This window comes from Uloborus diversus, unplaced genomic scaffold (genome assembly GCF_026930045.1).
Source record: "Uloborus diversus isolate 005 unplaced genomic scaffold, Udiv.v.3.1 scaffold_13, whole genome shotgun sequence".
In the NCBI taxonomy this organism is placed as follows: Eukaryota; Metazoa; Arthropoda; class Arachnida; order Araneae; family Uloboridae; genus Uloborus; species Uloborus diversus.
In genome coordinates, this window is record NW_026557987.1 from 5,156,908 (window position 1) to 5,174,944 (window position 18,037).

The 18,037-nt window shown below is 32.9% G+C and overlaps 1 long non-coding RNA gene across 2 annotated transcripts; it reads right to left on the reverse strand.

The window, feature by feature from the left end:
* Positions 1 to 1,836: 1,836 nt before the first annotated feature.
* On the reverse strand, positions 1,837 to 17,792 carry LOC129232609 (uncharacterized). Of its 2 annotated transcripts, XR_008581371.1 has the most exons (6): positions 17,690 to 17,792; positions 15,930 to 16,080; positions 12,718 to 12,822; positions 7,711 to 7,827; positions 4,186 to 4,410; positions 1,837 to 2,047 (listed from the first exon to the last, which is right to left on the reverse strand). It is a non-coding gene; the product is annotated as an uncharacterized LOC129232609 (long non-coding RNA). The 2 variants fall into 2 exon arrangements; XR_008581370.1 differs by lacking the exon at positions 7,711 to 7,827 and having other exon boundaries at positions 1,845 to 2,047.
* Positions 17,793 to 18,037: the final 245 nt, after the last annotated feature.

The window sequence follows — 18,037 nt, forward strand, 5'->3', positions numbered from 1 at the left end:
CAAAATAAATATGCAACGTTTAATACAACCAAAAAATCTGAAAATAATTTCTGAAATGAAATTTTTATACTTTTAATTAACTTTTAAACCCATTCAAGTAGCACCCCCCTTCTTGTAGTAATGCTACTGCGTTTGTTGGATTCTATAAATTTTAAATATTGGAGCAAGTTTTGAGCATGTATTTTTTCGTACGCTCTTAAGACACATTTTGGGTGTCATTCACCCCGAAGGATTAATTCTATATCTTAAAATGTTGGGGATGTTTTTCAAGCAAGGCCGCAGCCAGCGGGGGGAAATTTTCGAACCTTCACAAAAATAAATTGCGAAAAATTTCGTTTTTCGGACTTCAATTCGGAAAAATTCGAGTTGTGTTCGAACTCCCCCTCCCCCCTCCAATATTACCAAAGATCGTTCAAACTTTCGTTTTCAGGGCTTCAATTCTGGAAAAAATTCCGGGAGAGCGTCGCCGAAAATTACCGAAAAGTGGCCCCAAATCTCTCCTCCCACAAACAGTACCGAAAATCCTCTAAAAACCTGCCTTTTCAAAAGCTAACTTCAAAAAATTTTCGGCGGAATGTTTCTTCGCCCCCCCCCCCTCTCTACCATTAACGATTGTTTGAAATTTAGTTTTTAGGGCTTAAATTTTGAAAATTTTCAGGAGAGGAGCTTCCGAAAATTCTTCCACATAACATCATTGAAAGTCAACCAAAATTACGTTTTTAGAGCTTCAATGGGTAAAGATTGCAGGTCCCCTAAACGTTACCCAAGATATTATCACAATTGTGTTTTGAAGATTTCAATTTCAAAAAATTCCCAGGGATTGGCCCCAATCTTTCTTCCCTCAAACATTACCCAAAACTGGGTTTTTGCAACTGCAATTTCAAAAAATTTCGGGGTATATCTGTTTTGATAATGTCACTGAATATCTTAAACTAAGTCTTTTCCTTCCCCCAAACTGGTTTCCAAGCTCAGCATGTATTTTGTTAGTTGCATGTTAAGTATTGCTTCTAACTAAATGAAACACTAGATAGTAATAAGAAATTGTTTTTACATTACGGATACAAAAGTGAAAACTCAGAACAGGCTCTGGGCCCAGCAAATTAGGTGCTAGTCAATTTATCAGCCTGTATAATCCGGATAAATATCAACAGCTCTGTATTTGTAACTTGAAACTTACATTTAAAAAAAAAAAAATACAAAAGATTCAAACATTTTGAAACATTGTAAATCAACAGAAACAAAATAAATGCCTTAAGCAGCAATAGTTCGATCCGTACCAACACAGAGTTACATCTGAGTGATCTCATACATTACTCCAGATAGTGAGTAGACATCACTCCAAATAGTTTAATCAATCCATGGGGAGAGAGTTAGGTTTCCACTGAACTCGTAAACCTCGTTAAAACAGAGCCAGCAATAAACTTATACTTGAATAAAAATGTTTAGAAAAATTTTATAGTGCAATACAAATTTAAACACCCATTATGAAATTTTTATATATTTTTTTGTAATTTTTGGGGTCCTTAAAGCCTGTGCTTCTCATGCTTACGCTTAAACCAGGCCCTGAATGTATTAAGATTAAGTATCAGATGCGAACATCCTATTCTACTCATTGATATTTTAATTCTGTAAGAATGTTTTCTCTAAATGATAAAAGTAAAGCCATTAAAACAAAAAATAGGAAACATGTTGCATTCATGCGCTACAAGATTATAAAAACTTTTCTAATGGCTAATAGGGAGCTTCCAACGGTAAGCAGCCACTATTATTTTAGGAAGTTTGTTTCTTTGTTTTCTTTTTTTTTCTTCAAAAAGAATATTTTGGAGCAATTTATATATTTACAAATTTATTATGAATAAAAAAGTTTTATACATTTTTTTTTGCATCTATACATTTTCTTCTTCTTATTCGGATTTGCAAGTCTAGTATCCTTTTTCGATTTTTCTAGAACGATGCAAGTTCCAATCAGCAGCACCAGCTAGCACTTTACTGACTTGATGGCTAATGGAATTAGTCTCTGCTTGTTAGTACTTAATTTTTACACTAGCTAAAGAAAAAAAAAAAAACAATTAGTCACTTAAGATATAATTACACATTAATTTACACAGTGAAATAGGCTAAATAAATGCATAGTAAGAATTATATATTACACATAACAAAAGATACAAATTATGTATAACAAAATTTATTAATATGACTTAAGTAGTGGGGCAGCAAAGAGAGTTTTGAGTCCCCAGAGCCCTTCGTTATAACATATATTACCAATTCTAATATAGTAGTCAAAAACATGACAAAACTTAGGTCCTTCGGCCTTCCCACCCAGGTAAAATCCCTGGCTGAGAAATTCTCAAGAAATGATTTAAGATCATAAAATTGTTTCATCGATGATTAAGGCCTAACTGAACGTTTTCCAAATCAAGCCCTTCTTCAATAACATTTTTACGATGGTAGATCAAATATGAACCAGAATGGAAAAAAAAAAATGTCTCAACCAAAAACAATTTTTATAAGCCATCCTTTTTCATCATATCATTGTTCCATTGATAAATATCAGATTGCCAAGTTTTTGATGCTGCCGTGATAAACAGAACAGGGCTGCCACTAAGTTATGGTCTAAAAATAGTGGTTTAAGTAGAATTTTAAATAAAAAAGTCTGCAAAACAGTTGCCAAACAAGGAAAATAGTAACTGGTTAAATGAAGGAACCAGTTATGTGAGTGATGGTCTAGTAGATGGACTATTTTCCTAGGTAAAGGATACTGCCTACAGGGCCAGATTTAAGGGAGGGCAGGCGGGGCTACTGCTCCGGGACCTCCACAACAAAGGGGCCCCCACAATAAAATTTTTACAAAATATCCTAACTTTCAAGGGTTGAAAATATCGGATATATACATATATATCAAAATATTCGGATATATATATCAAAGTATCTAATATTTTCGAAAATATGATGATCTTTTGGAACCCTCATTAGGGGCTTCCACTCCTTCATTACCCCAGGGCCTCCACATTTCCAAATCCGGCCCTGACTGCCTGAATAGATTTTGAAAACTTTTGCAACTGAAGTTCTTTTAAAGACTTACAGCCAATGAGAGCCCCTTTTAAAACTTAAATAAAAAATATGACTCCGACAAAAGTCAAAGTTTTTTAGAAACCTTTTATTGGTGAGTAAGAGTATATTATACATTTTGTCAACAGGTCATTATATATATTTTGGTATGCAATAAATCTACTTCATAATACATACTTTTTTCTTTTTCAAAAATTTGTATGGGCTTTCACATTTTTCAAAAAAAGTTCTAAATCTTTTTTTGAATGATCCTAATTTCCTCAATCAGTAAATAGGCATATATTATTAAATTTCAATTAGGATAACATGGTGGGTCACAATTAATGAAGATATGTTTCACTAGAACTTTCAGTTCAGAGACTTTCGTAAATATGCATAATCTATTTTTGCGGAATTTCTCTTCATTCATAAGCTCACATGTGTTTCTATTGAAAAAGAGATTCCTTGTGACTTTGAAAACATGCTCAAGCAAGTTTTATTGCTATTTTGGCCATCAAATAGTTCATTACAGTGTATAAACTAGGGATGCACTGATAAGCAAATTGGCCAATTAACCATTAGCTGATTAATTATAATCATAATGGCTTTTACTGCTCTCTCAGTTGAAAAAAAAAATACCTGCATTAAAAACAAAAACATATGACACAATAACATTTTTGCTCAATTAAAGGGTGTAATTTTGAAAGCAAATTGTAAAATGTTGTAGTTATGTGTATAAAAAGAGAGTACAATAACTGAAAAACATTTTTTTTTTGCTTGAATAGGAGTATTCTGTCAAAAGTTTGAGAGGAAGCGAGGGGAACTGAGTCAGGCTGCATATAACCACCTACTATGGTTCTTAAACAATAAAAAAAAAATATTTACTTATGTATAATAAATTCACCCATAGTTTCTTGTTCTAGGCATACTTAATATATAATTTTATTCAAAAAATAATTTTCCTGCCCATTAAAATCGGCAGTATGACTAATTACCAACGAATTGGTGCATTCCTAGAATAAACTCTCGTCAGTAAAAAGTTTGGGGAATTTTTAGCTACTTACTAGTACACAACTTTCAGAAAAGGTAAGTTACAAAATTATAAGGTACCAATTTCAGGAATTTTGCTATACTTACGAATGCATCACTTTTAACTGCATCAAACCATTAATGCTTGACAGACACAAAACAAATTCATGTTCTGCAGCATTAATATCGCCAATTGCAGCTGCAACTTGGGAGCTTTCTTGGACATCACATTCATCTCCACCTTTTCCTGTAGCAACTTCGCTTCTCTTTTCAGCTTTTTGCCGTCTTTTTAAGCTTGGCCAAAAGATTCAAAATCTCTTGCAGAACTATAAACTAATTAAAAGGAAAATAAATTCTTTTTAAAAAGGCATCAAGTTATAATAAAAATACAGTCGGATCCCGATTTATGCGAGGGATGCGTTCCAAGACCCCTCGCACAAGTCGAAATTTCGCGTTGTGGAACAACGCATGTTTAGAAATTTTTTGTAAGCATACCTAATTACTTCAGACAAGTGTTAACGCCCCTTAAATTGTCTAAAAACATTTCTTAACTATATATTACCGTATCTGTTATAAAGAAATGATTTTTTTCCGCATTTTAGCGTTAAATAACTAAGCATTAAAGCATTACAATTTAACATAAATTACTACTACAAAGCACAAAATCAATGAACAATGAGAGACATGAATTAAAACAGTACGGTACTTACATTAAGTACCGTACAAACCATACTGCATCTTTGTAAACCATCTTTTGTCGGATGTCTTTTCATCCATAAGCTCATTATTTTTTGCATTGAAAAAGGCATTCCCTGTAACGCCGAAACACGTGTCTGCTGTAATTTGCAAACTGGTGCTTCTTCTAATGTTGTTTTGTCTTACCATGCTGCATTATATTAGCACTGAACAGTAGATATCGTAAACGTAATTATAATTTTTAAAAGGATGAAGATGATGGTTTATGAAAGTGTGGGAGCACCCCTCTTTCTGGCCTCTTTAAGTCACAATGAAAGAGCAGTTTCTATTCTTATGATTGTATTTTGCTCAGACATTACTCTGCGAGTTTCAGTATCAAAACTAAGTTCTGAACTTTTACGGATTTCCTTTTCTTGAATTTTAATTGCACGTATCAAAGATACACTCATACCTGATTGCTGTACTACTTTGAATCCACTTATTAATTGTTCAAGCATATTGAGAATCTTGACATTTTCTTTAATGGTCAGAAGCTTTCTCATTTTCTTTCCATTTTCGCCAACTTTAGATGAAAAAGCGCGTTTGGGAGCCATTCTATCTTATCAACGTTCATATGTAGAATGAAAAAAAACCCATTAAGAATCGGAGCGGTTATTTGCAGGCCTGGATTTACTTACAAGCTAAGCAAGCTATAGCTTAGGGCCCCCAACTGCCGGAAATTTGTATGATTCGTTTCAAAAATAAAGTACTTGAAAAATAAATTTTATTTTCTAGTACTTGAAAACTTTGAAAAGTTGGAAAAGTGTAGCTACAAACAACAAATGGGAGGGTGTATGGAGAAGGAATGCCAATATATGTCAAATTCAGCTCCTTGCTTTATCCTGCACAAAAAATGTAAAAACCATGGTTCTTATGTTTCTGAAACATATTAAATATTTTTGTGACTCACATGTTTCATATCTTGCTATTTATATAACTCCGAATGCAGAATTTTGGAAATTCTTTTGGTGTTGCTTGCTTTTATCTTACTTCTGCATATTGTCAATCTGTTTAGCCCAAAAATAAAATTACACTCTACTTCTATTCCTCTTTGTTTTCTGTCCCACTTGCAACTGAAGAGAAGTTGTTGTAATGAGAAATCTATAGTTTTTTTTTCTTTTACATTTAAAATAGCTGTTTCTTACAAAGAACAGGAGTTTAAAAATTTAGGATCAAGTGCTAAAATATCAGACAGAAAAGTACAAATGAAGTGAGCTAAAGAATTTTAATTGTTTTAGAGTTCTTGAAAATAATTAGTAAGTCTTTGAAAATCCGAAGCAAAGTTGGGCTCCAATTTTATTTCTTAACAAGTGCATGCATTAGGAATTGTTCAAATAGGCAGTATGTTACTGTCTTGTTACCTATTTTCTAAATCTGTACACCATATGTTTTAAAGCATTTTTTACAATTGATCATTTTATATTTAACTCGTTGTATTTGTTGGTGGGTTGGAATGATAATTAAAAACTAACTGTATCGAAAGCCAATGTATTGTCTTTTCTCTTCCCACACTCTTTTTCTCTGTCAACTTCTGTCATTGATTCGTCAAATCAAAAACAATTTCTACTGTACATTATCTTTATTTGCGTATATATCTTAATTAAAGTATATAACTTTAAAAAAGTTTTGTTTGCCTATTTCTGTCCTGGTATTTTTGTAGTTCCAACTACATCTTATAAGGCTTCAAAATGCAGAACTTAATATCTATTTTTCAAACTTTCCTCCAGGGGAGAAACACCCGCACCCCCTACAATTGGGGATATTCTATACTCAACTTAAAGAGGAGTTCTGGGTCTCCAGCTCTTGAAATCATTCCCCCTCTTAAGGCCAATCCCAAAAGGACACCAGGGAAAAAGCAATCAAAAAAGCAAAAGTATTGCTGTATGTAGCAGATGAAAGAGACAAACATAGTAAAGGAGAAAAAAATTAAAAAATTGCATCTTACACCACTGAGAGAAACATTGTCCAAACTACATCAGGTGGCCCCATACCTGAAACAGCTTAGGGCCCCGCTAAGTCTAAATCCGGCCCAGGTTATTTGTATAAACTAAAACAAAGCATTGCTTAGGTTTAGACTAATACAGTGTGTGAACTTCTGATTTCAGTGATGTTAAAGGGATGAAAGTCCATTCACAAAACCAATATTTAGTGTCAACGAAGCCTACGCAGCTCCTTTCCAAAAAATTTCATGTTGCAGGCAAGCAATTTGCGCCAGCAATAAAAAAATTCATTACTTTGGAAAAAACTCGCCTTACAGTCATTTCGCGAAAGTCGGATGGCGTTGTTGCGGGATCCGACTGTATGTATGTGTTGCAATCAGGGTTGGGTTTTGGACTGTCCAAAACTGGTTTAGGACAGGACAAGTGGTTTTTACTGTCCAAAACTGTTTAAAACTGTCCGAAAGTGTCTTAAACTGCCCAAAAGTATGCTAAAACTAAAGTGTAATCTAATCAATTCGTATTTACTGCAATATTCGTGATGCATAAATATAAATATTAATTAGTTTTAATTAATGAGTATTTGATAATATTTTTCCTCAAAATGTTCACTTACGAAATATTTCACTTAAAAAAAATTTGCAAATAACGCTTTACATAAAAACTTTCTTATGTAACAGTCAGTAGAGTTATGAACGGAAATTCACAACAGTACCAAGATAACTAATTTCAGTTCCATTAAAACTCAAAAGAATGTTACTAAATGTGTAAAGTAAAGTGTGCAAAGAAAAATCTGATTTTTTAAAATAGTTTTTGCACTTAAGTTTTATATGAAGTTTTAATGAAAATTCTTTTTTCACTCATACATTAACGAACAAGACATTGATCATTAAATATATGCACTCGAGTGGCCCTTAGCTATAGGACATTTTTCAGAAGTTAAAATTGCATTGATACCCACCCTCTTATTTTGTTCCAATGGACAAAAGAACAGCCTGTGCAAAATTTCCCTTCAATTGGACAATTTCTAGGGGTACCTCAAATGCCTTGAAGTTCAGTCACACACACACACAAAGTCCTAGAAATATAGTAAAAAAAAAAAAATTTAAACTGCATTTTTCTTTAACATCACAACAATTTCTAGAGAATAAATACATTTTATTAGGACTAATAATTTTTATAGAATCAAAACATAGTAGAATAAACCAATGTTGAACATTATTCTTTCTTAAGTCAGGATTTAGTATCAGAAGTGCAATTTTTATGGTCTTCAGCAATGATGTGTGAAGCAATTTTTTTTCCTCCCTTTCATCTTCTGTGAAAATATTATTGTGTTTCTGAATCAATTTTACACCTCTTTCTGCAGCATCATTCACAAAAATTGTTTTGTCAAGTTTTTCCATTAATAATATAATATCTAAATTCATCCTTCCAAGTTGAAGCCTTTGTTAAAGAAATCAGAGCTGATTGTCGGGTAAAGAAATATTTTGTAACAGGTATTTCAAAATATTTATCAGCTTCTAGCATAATTTGAGTCATAATTCTCTTAACCCTAGTTGGAATAATATCATCTAATAAGGAAAGAGTCATAGTTTCGTGAACCAAATTTAAGCCATGGCTTAAAATTTTTTTGAGAGTAACTTTCTGATTTCTGGATCAATATCCTGATAATTGATCATGTGATGCATGAATAGAAAATCTGGATAGGGAGCTTTTACAGCTTTTGGGGAGAGAAAGCAGGTTCGAATGTAGACTCGAGCCCAAGAAAAATACATGATGTTCTTAAAGCGTTCCTCTCCCTTTTAGATAGCTGAAATTGACCCTAAAGTAGTTAAATCTTGAATACGTAAAGAGCCTTTGAGATCCACCTAGCATGACTTTATAGTTCCTGGCTTACAAAATGATATCCCATTCCTTAAAATCCCGGTAAGATTGTTATAGCTAATTCTAAAAAATCTTGATGATCATCACGCTGTTGTTTCTGAATAGAAAGTTGTTGTTCAAGAAATTCGAGCATGGTTGAGAATATATCATCAAGTACTTCCATAGTTACCAGATATATATCTTATTTGTCAAATTTTGTCCTGGTTCTCTGTCACTGTCGTCAAAACCATCGTTGCTTGAGATGTTTGAAACTAGAAGCTAAATCATAAGCTTTTGATGAGACATTGTTATTCCATTTCTTCATAAGTTCTTTTCGTTTGAACAACTCCCTTTTGGAGCCCGGGCGTCCTTTTTTGCACTGAAGAATTCAGAATTTCCTATTATTTTCATTTTTGATGTCTTTCAAAGCATATGTACATGCACTGTCAGAGAAATAATCCGTATTTTCAAATCTCTCCCCTCAAAAAGATCTTTTCTCCTCCTTTTTTTTAACCTGAAATTATTGAAAAAAAAAAAAAAAAAAATCTGTAATTATTTCATGCATTATAGAGTTAGGCTAACTTATCAATTCAGTGTCCATCCTTCTAGTAGGAATTGGTGAGTTTTTGCCAGGAAACAGAAATTCTTGAAGCAATAATGCTGTACTTCTTGCTTTTTTGTCATTGTAAAAAATAAAAAAATGCTTAAAATTTGCCTATTTGATGGCATTTTTACTACAATAATTTAATTTGAGAGGTAATCGAGAAGATCTACATAAAAATCTCTTCTTAACTTGCGTGAACAGCTACCGGTAGACCAGGGTTCGTACGCTCCTTCAAAACTTCTTCATTTAGGAAATTGTTTTGAAGGGCCCTTCAAACTCCTTCATCACTCCTACATAACCATCCTCTATGACAGTCTTTTAAAATACTTTGATCAAGAACTATTAGCTTCGCCACAAGGGCAAAGAGGGGGGGGGGGGGAATTCTGTCTCAACTGAGTTGATCGCAGCTGGGAAAGAAAAATAAACACGTTGAGATTTGGCATATTTTATTGTTAAATTAAACACTTTTTTTTTTAAATAAATAAATGTAACGTAGCAGTTTTGTATATTTTGCTATTTAATTTTTATATAGATGTAATATTCCTGAAATCGAACAGTTTGAGGAAGACTGAAAGGAAACAAATGTCAACAGCTCACACTTTTTTCTTTTTCAAATTTAGTAGGTCGATCAAGTAAGATTTACAAAGTAAATCAATGTTTTAGTGTATTTTACTATTAAATTACAGCTTTTTATTTTGAAATTTTAATGTAGTATTTTCGCATATTTATTTATTTTTCATAAAGATGTGATTTACAAATTGCTTATAGAAGTCATAAAATTTGAAAATGAAAATATTACATTAGATGACTAAGATGACTTATATGAAACTATAGTTCTCATACGCTTATATTTTAAAGTTTTATGATTATTGCTTTTCCCCCTACCACACTCTCAGCAGTAAAAGTCAGTTTGTCTAATTACTGTATAAATGTTTAAAAATACATGAAGTTTTTTTAGTGATTGTGTTAAAAAAAAAAAAATGTTTAGTAAATAGCAGTTTTGACATGATAAATGGGATCCTTCACAAGTGATGTCATTGAAAGGGAGACAGGTTCATGAAATTGTGACAAGGGGAGAGAGAGGGTGAGAAAAAGTGACACGACAGTTATTAACACAATATGTTTACAAAAAATATGACATGTGACTAGGCCAGGAGTAAGGTGTAGTGTGACACTTTGACAAAGAGGGAAGGGGGTCAAATATGTTGAAAAAAAGTGATATTTATGCACTGCACTATAGTACTCCTTCAAAATCTCATTTTACTCCTGCAAGATGCTTTCATTTTATTTTTGAAATCGAGTACGAACCCTGTAGATGTTGGTGCTATGTTACAAGCCTAGTTTGATCGTCACAATAATCAGGCCAAAGTTACCAGCAGCGTGAAAATTAGTGATAAAAGACAATGCTGTACTTGGTTAGAAAATAAGTCAACAATGCACATTTTGTAAAAATAGAGTTACCGCACGAAGTGAAAATTAAAGTTAAAAGATAATGTTATACTTAGTTAGAAACTAAATAAAGGATACACATTTCATAAAAATAGAGTTACAAATTTAGTTTATCTAACCACATGAAAAAAAATATATAGATTTATTTTGTAATATCAATTATACATTAATCATAAGTGTTTTCTTACATTCACTCAACAAAAGTAAATGCCATGTTATAGAAAACACTGCATGCTAACGAAGTTAATAAAACTGAAACTAAATTAAATTTCTACTTAATTTTAAATACACTCATAAATTTATGTGTTCTTACAAAAATAACTCGGCTAAATATTCACAGAGAAGCTTTTGGTTAGATTGTTGTAGAAATGATTGCAAAAACGTCATGAGTCACTAGCGTTGTCTTGGGGAAAAAGCTTCGAAAGAGTCAGAATCGGAAAAGAATCAGATGAAAAGCGGGAACGCTGAACAAAATCTCAAGAAAAAGCAGTTTGAATAAAATAACACTTGTGACAGGAAATAAGGCCATAAAAAATCCAGATCTGCTAGAAATTTGCTTTTAAACTTGAAAACATATGAATAAAATGTTTTTTCGGTGAAATTTCGACAATTTCATGCTATTTGAGGCACCCTTTAAACTTTTCCGATTGAGCTAATAATTTGCACACATTATTTTTTTGTCCATTGAAACAAAATAGGGGGGTGGGAGCTACATTTTCACAAAGTTGAAAAATAAGGGCCACCCTAATATGCACTTATATTTTTTAACTTGTGAAAATTTCTTTTTGAAATTCATATTTTTAATACATTTTGCAATTTCAAAAAAATCGTCATTTATTGTATTTAAGTCAGTTATTGCACTATCATGGGTGCCACTATAAAAATTGGCCAGGACTGAAAAGCGCGTGGCTCCATTTCGCGACACCAAAATGTTAGCGCTTAGTTTGTTTGATGTTTTAGACATATATAATGCTAATTTTTGATGCTGCAACTATATAGTAAAACCAAATTGTAAGATTAAGTAAAAATTAAAACCTAAATAAAAAATAACATATCATTGTCCAAGATTTTTGGGAGGTAAAAGCAGAAAAAGAACTTAATAATAAAATACAATAAAAAAACTTACTATTTGCAACTGCAGAGAAAAAGCTTCAGATTTTATAGTTCATGTTACATAAATAATTCATATTTCATACAAAAAAATAGTAATTAAAAAAAATTCAGGTATGAGATCTTGGCTATAAGATGCATTGTGATAAAAACTTTAATAAAATTTTCCAGATTAAGATAAGAATGGTTGAAATCAACAGATTGAGTGACTTATTTAATTCTTTTTTTGGGGGAAAAAAAACAGCTCATCTTTTTAACTTTAGCAGATGGGCCAGTTTTTTGTCCTCAGAAGAATAAGACCTTTTTTTGAGAGTGAGAGATTCAAAAGTAAAGATTTGTTTCATCAATAAAAATCATTTTGAACATGGAAAAAAGAAATCTGATGGCCGAAATTTTTGAAAAGACGGAATTCCGTCCCTTGGACGGAAGTGTGGCAACCATGTGCACTATATTTTGAACACTTACATTTGCATGCATGCATAAATGTCGAACGATTATGAAAAAAAAAAAAAAAAAAAAAAAAAAAAACATGCGGACGAACAAATTAAAATTCTTAATAAAGAATTAAACTTCTATGTTCCTAGAATAGATTAAGCTGTACAAATAAGTTATATATATATTATATTTATACTTGAATGTCCAGTCCACATTGAATAAATATTCAATTTAAAACATAATTTTGACACATTTTGCTCTGTTTTTGATACTTTCTCACAAAATACAGTTTCACTAAAAATGCAGTTTTGGACAGAATGGTAAAAACCATGGTATTTACCATAGTGTCAAAAACCTCGCCAACTCTGTGACAATGTTATTAAAGTAAGTAGTAGATTTTAACTTTCAGCTCAAAAGTCAACACTTAGCAAAAAGGTCAACTGGACCAGAATTGAATTAGAAAAAAAAAGCTGTTTTCAATGTTAAGGCAATAAAAACTACACTTACACCTTTCTTGAGTGTGAGACCTCTTTACAAGTATTCACAGCAGTAGATTCCTCTAGTAGAGATATCTGACTGTTGCAGGAAATTACAAGAAGCAGTTTTATTTTTCTACAATTAAAGTAAAGAGTGAATATTTAATTTAAATACAATTATAGATATAAATATGTTAGTAAGGAAATAAATCCGGCATACACTTACACTGACAGAATTTATTCTTAAAGTGTCTTCTGGTAACATTGTTTACAAATTATCCCTTTCAGACCCAAGCAAAGAATGAAAGCTTAATATTTTGTACAATGAACTTGAATAATTGTTTTGATTAGTACAAAGTAGAAAAGAGTAATGTTTTTTTTTCTATTTGAGGGTGGGCTTAGAGGGGATGTATCGCATGTGATATAGTAAGAACCAGACACTACAATCAGGAGTGTTTTATTTCTGAATAAGATTTGACTAGTTTGTTTAGTTATAGTGCTAACAACACAATATATGCACAGCATAAATACTAGATGAAAATAAGCTTTATTTTTATGTTGTGGTAACGTTACATGATTCTTTTTACTTTCATGAAATGGCTTAGAACAACTTCTTTTTGCAATGAGACAAGTCAAGGAAAAAAAAACTTGCAGTCTCTACAATGGGTATAGTACTTTGTCAATCATTTGCAACTGAATGAGCTCCAATTAGAATCACAGTGACTAATAAAATCTAAAGTTTCGACCAGTATTAAAATTTTACTGAGTAAAAAATGGAAATGAAAGAAAAGGGCATAACAACATATATAGCAAACAATTCCAGTAAAAAATTAAAATGAATTGAAGGATTCGGAGGGGGGGGGGGGGTTGGTTTTACTAACCTTAATTGCTTACATCAATACACCTCCCCCCCCCCCCAAAAAAAAAAAAAAAAAAAACTGAAACTGACATAAAAGTTATTTCCAAAAGCCATCAAGTCCCATTGCATCATAAATATACAAATAAATTGTACAAGCTACTGTGTGGTAATATTTCAGAGAATTTTTTTTTCTTTGGCTTTAAATTAGTGCAGAGTACATATAAAAAGGTGGTCCCCCCTCAAACATGTTTCTCTCAACTACAGCATTGATTACACTTCAAAAATTTATTTTTCTAGTGCTTACTAAATAATTCTATTCTTGAAATCTTCATAACCTTTATCCTTGCACTATAAATAACTCAACGAAATACATATTTGACCTTTGATACAGCATACAAATTTAGCATAGTGAGTATTAGAAATAATAACCACACATTGATATTCATCGAAATAATTTGAACGAATGTAATTGTAGAACTAATACTTCTTAATTCCTTACTTCTGAAATGCTTACTAATTTGGAACAAGGACCCATTGAGATTAAATCTCTTATCCCTTTTATATCATAAAGATCTGTTAAGAAAACAATTAAGCCATGGTTGTCAGCTTTGGTACTAAAAATGCCAGTGTTTAAACCGAAATTACTAATATACACCAGCAGGCTGAATTTGCAAAACTTGTAACTGAATAATTACTAAATTCCGCATCTAAAGTAAACTCCGTCAAAGTAGCAAGTTTCCAGACTTTACCGCTCAGTGGATTTCCAGTTTTGGTTTCAAGAATGAGGAGGGGGGGGGGGGGGAGGGGCTCTGGTCACAAGTCAGAAGCTTCACCAATCAGGCCACCACAGTCCCTATATGACAGGTTGATGGCATCCCTCCCTACTGCAGAAACAACTTAAGAATTCAATTCATCTCTCTCCCCCAAGGTACAAAGGTGCACACCCTCTCAAATGTTACAGATTATTCATTTAGAAAGAGACTGATCTCGCACCGAAAAATAAGACAAAACAACCCTCTCAATAAAAAGCCCCTTTAAATTTCAGTGGTGCTGTTTGTGCTATAGACCCCCCCCCCCACCCCTCTTTTTAGTGGGCACCCCTATAGAAGTCAACTCAATTTTGAAAAACTTGAGTTTTAATTACTCAAAAACGCAGTTGAAACATTTCAAGATCTCAATTTGAAACATTGTGAGATATGAATTCAAAATACCCCAGCAGTCAATCACTCGAGTTCCCGATTTCAAAAAGTCTCGATTATCAGAAGTACTTGATTCCCGAGATCTTGATTATGCCCATCACTAGTCTTTATGGTTAGCTTAACAAAAGAGCTTGATGGGCCGCAAGCAGCCTATCAGCTACTAATCCGGTATTGCTGGTTTAGTCACCTGCAAGATTTTGAATGCATACAATGAGGATTAAAAAATTTTCAGCAGAAATTGTAATTGCAAGGCCGCTTAAAAAACTTGAAGGCTGGAAGAGATCTTGGCTTTATGCTAAAATTATTGCTAATTCATTCGAAAAACATTCAGCATAACATGTATAATTGCTTTAATTCCTTTTCTGCAGTGAATTGGATAACTTCTCATGCTCCTTCTTTATGAGGTTTTTTTTGTGACCCTCTTTTAAAATAAGCCTGGTTTTTCATAACCCCTCTGAATAACACCACCCCCTAGCACCAACAAATGACCACTTCTTTATACACATACATTTTCCAGATGTGCTAACTGAAATAGTTTGTCAAATGGTTAGTATCATAAAAAAATTAAGATTAAGTCAGTAAACATGATAGTAAGATCATGGGTTATCAGTCAATGGTAACTGTAGGTTATTGCCATGGATGGATCCAGATGATTACCTTTCAATAAATTCCAAAACCTCCGCCCTTTAACATCACCGATGATTGTCACAAATTAAGTTTCTTTTGCTTTATTTCTATTTGTTGGGAGTGGATTGGGACGTCCTGAACCCTTTCCTTTAACTAAACGTCATCAAAGGTGTCCTAAAATTGCTTTTTTGAATTTCAATTTATACTTTCTAGGGGGGATCTCCCGAACCCCACATAATGTCATCTACAATAGAGTTTTTGGAACTTTGAAAAACTACCTGTGTTCCGATTAATATTACTAAAGTGTTAAGCAACATGCTACGATTGCATTTTCAAGACAACAATTCTGAAAAAATTCCCATAGAGAGCCCACTTTTTCACAACATTATAGATCATCTAAAATTACATTTTTGGAACTTGAGAAACAAAAATAGGTTGAGGGACAGTTCCTGCATCTCGGCTCAAGGAGGAGCCGATTGTTCCTCCCTTGCATCCGTCCTTGGTTATTATAGAACCATATCATAAAAATCGGCACTAAATAGGTAGTGTAAGGCTTACTTATGGTCAAATATCTGTTCAAACAGGAGAGTATAGCACAGCAAGACTCGGGAAAGCTCCGACTATTGTGGCAATTATGTAGTGAATTTCTGTTCTTTAATCCATGACTGAGGAGAGAAATCTTGAAATATCTCTAGAGACTTTGTAGTGGCTTTAAAAAAAAAAAAAAAAAAAAAAAAAAAAAAAAAAAAAAAAAAAAAAAAATCAGGACACAAAATTACAAAAATATCAGAACACTTAACATTTTTTAAAAAGTAGTGCACATATATACTATTGCACTCAGTAGCAAAATGAAATGTATATCATCAGATATTGCAAACAAGTTTAGTACACATGTTTTTCATTTATTATTATTATTATTTTTTGCACTGGAAATTTGTCATAAAAAGACCAATGCAAATTGTAGGGCTCACAACTAGACACTGTTACAAGTTTCTAAAAGTCCATTTTTTTTTCAAATTCAGGCCCTTGTTAGCTTTAAAATATCGGTTCCATTTCGAGTTTTACTCAGTGATTCCTCTGTCCCCTTCTATTTTTTTCTCAAACAAAGTATCAACAGTGGCAGATACAAGGGGAGAGTCATGGAGGCTGGAGGGTCATACCCCCCCTAAACAATCGAGAACTTTATGTGTAAAATGTAGATGATTACAGTATCTTAACATTTCATTTATTATTTTTAAAAGTAAACATTTAAACTACTTCATCTCATTCCTCATGAAATCAATTTGCAATGTTTATCCCCAGTTAGGTGTCTTATTCCAGGCTGATTTGATGCTTTTTATTTACCTGCAAGCAGTTTTTGAAATTTTTCGTACCTAAAACCGTAGGTTCGTTCACGGGGGTCGTCATTCTTCAGCTAACCCTCCCCCCTAAAATAGTTTTCTGTATCAGCCCCTGAGTATCAATATATTGTTAATAACATTACCATACTTGAAAGTTATGAATCAAATGGTGAGAGAACAGCTAGATGCAATATACCAACTGGAGTTCAATACTATTGGTTAGGTGTAAATAATTCATTCAGCATAATTTCTAGTGTTTAGCAAAACAATATAAAACAGAATCTATCGATTAATCGGCTAAAATTCAATAAGCATTGATACATCCTCTATGCGATAATACCTTTAACCAGTCATGTTTTTTCTTTAGGGGTATATATACTCCCAGTAATCCATTACGCACAATGTGTATGCGATCATACACATAATATACCACAGTATGAAAATTTTTGAAGCTTGAGGGTAAACGCTATATGTCTAAAAAATGTTTGAGAGTATATAGCGTATATGGAGAACACCACTGCTTTTAACATGAAAATGTTTGTACTGATTAATCAGTTTCCAATGGCGGGTAGGTAAATCAGCAAAGCAGTGGATTACCAATTACTGCCGGAGTCTACTAATTACTGCTGGTTAACTAGGAAACTGCTAATTTTAACCTTTTGAAGTTCAGATTAAGGACCTTGAATAAATTAGGTACTTTTCCCAAGGAACAAACTGAAAACCTGTTGGGATCATCAGGACAAAAAGTTAATACTCATGACAAAATATTTTTTATCAGGATAATCAGGACAATTACGAAGCCTGCTGTGAGCAATTCAAGCAAACAAACGGAAAGCCTCATTTTAGTGTCATGCCAGCACTAATAAAAGGAATTGAAAAAAAATAGGCTTCATGAGAAGTTTCAAGTTTATAGACTCGTTCGTTCACAAACAAAAGAACAAGTTTAATGGTAGCAGTAGGTAATCACAGAGTACAAACCTGTATCGGTTCAAACTATCATGAACTCGTCGATATTTTTATTAAATAAGTAACATTGAATTATATATACGAATTGATACGTAGCTACAATACGACTTCCAATCTGTACTGTAAACAAACATCTGTTCGGTTTCCGCTGCCGTACAGTGACGTGAAAAACCCGTCAAACAGGTCACGTGAACCAGCCGGCATCCTAGTCTCGGCCCAAAAACAACGCCTCGTGGTAATCAAATCAGGTGTAAATAAACCTGTGCCTGTGATCAGTCCTTCACATAACGATTCCCACAGCTTGGCATGCGTGCGGCGACGAGTTCGTTTTGGCGACTCTTTTGGCATGTTTCCTGTTCC